Source organism: Echinops telfairi, unplaced genomic scaffold (assembly GCF_000313985.2).
Source record: "Echinops telfairi isolate 266 unplaced genomic scaffold, ASM31398v2 ScPeMD7_7410;HRSCAF=8448, whole genome shotgun sequence".
Taxonomy (NCBI): Eukaryota; Metazoa; Chordata; class Mammalia; order Afrosoricida; family Tenrecidae; genus Echinops; species Echinops telfairi.
In genome coordinates this window covers 13,426,476-13,428,199 of record NW_022111310.1, presented here as the reverse complement: position 1 = coordinate 13,428,199, position 1,724 = coordinate 13,426,476, and positions in this window count along the sequence as shown.

Sequence of the window (1,724 nt, the reverse complement as noted above, 5' to 3'; positions counted from 1 at the left end):
GACTTTGGAGTTTGTGAAGAATGGGGCGGAGAAGGTGAGAAGATAAAGCCATAGACTAGACTGAGAAACGTCCGTTTCTCCTTCGGTAAAGTAGAAGACGGGAATCCACAAGAGGGAGAACAAAGAGAAATCAAGGAGTCGGGGAAAGGTGGGAGGAGGGGGTTGATTAGGAATTTAAACTACTGAATGCAAAGTGGATTATCTAAATTGTAACCCCCTACCGAATTTACAACAGAAGATTGTTATAAAATAAGCACACGGAAACGGAAGCCGAGAATCCTAGGTGGGATGTTGAGCTTTGAAGGGCCCTGTTCTCTGGCTTCATTAGCCTTTAAGGAAAGACCATCGTGATTGGTGTTGCTCTCAGTTATAAATGTGACATTTTATTCGTAGGACAGAGAAAAGCTCTCTTTCTAGCCAAAGCCAAAAGCCAACCGCCAACCAAACTCGTCGTGAGCAGGTCTGTTTTGACTCAGGACCTGCCCATGTGAGCGGAGTAAGACTGCGCTCCGCGTTTTGTTTTGTTTTTCCGCACGGGGACTTTTCAGAAGCAGGTTGCCTGGCCTTTCTTCTGAGGCACTTCTGGTGGGTTCAAATTGCCCACCTTTTAGTTAGTCATCGAGTAATGGACTGTCTGTACCACCTGAAGACTCGATCGTTCTGGTCAGAGGGCCAAAAAAAAGATCTTTGTGAACTGACCCCTAGGGAGGAATCTAAGAGACAGGTAACCATTGAAAGGGACCGCTTCATGTTGTGTATGACCACGCACGAGGCTGAGGGTCACCCGGTACTTTGCATTCACAGGGCAGCTGCAACGCACCACAGCAAAGGGTCTGAGAACGGACTTGTGATGGCTTTAATTGCTTGTAAACCTCCCAGCTGTGGAGTCCATGCTAACTCTAACCCCCGGCGGCCCTACAGCACACGGTACAACCAGCCGGTGACTTTCTGAGACGGTGACTTCACAGGTGCAGGAAACCTCGTTCTTCTCCAGTGGAGTGGCTGAGGGTTTAGAACTGCTAAATCCGTGGCTTGGAACCCAGCACAAAACCCACTATGCACCTCTAGGTGGGTTCCGACGGCTAAGCTTCTGTTGCAGATCAGCCCCCACCATCTGGGGACCTCGAAGGAAGAGCAGAAAAGCAAGACGGAGGAAACGGAAGAAGAAAGGGGTGAAGAGAATCTGCTGCTGTGCAAGGAAAACCCTCCTTTCGTTCATCGGTCAGAAGTTAAATCCCACAGGATCTTTGGGATGTCAACCTGAGGTTTCCCAGCATGCACTGGCTCCTGGAAGAGGCCGATGCCTTGCCTTGATAGGACCACAGGGGGAATAACCCTCTTTCCTGACACGGAAGCTGAGAAGGACGGGGAGGACACAGGTGTAAAATTCTCATTGTGCTATGATTACATTTCCTCGGGCTTTCCACTTGGATCTTAGACGTCTCTGAGAAATGTACAAGTTCACCTGACCCATCCTTCTGATCAGCCAGGACCCCTCTACTGGCTTAGACAATGCACGTCTCTTTCAGCCTGCATCTCAAGTTAGGACTGCTCGGCTTCTCTCTCTCTGGATTTTAAATTCCTTGAACAAGAGATCTTACCTGCATATTTCTATGTTCTCCATCTAGCAGAAAGTTTGGAACATGTTAGGCAAGTAAATTGGCATAATACTGGAATGAACTCTCTCGCTCAACCTCTTCTGCACACACACACACACACACACA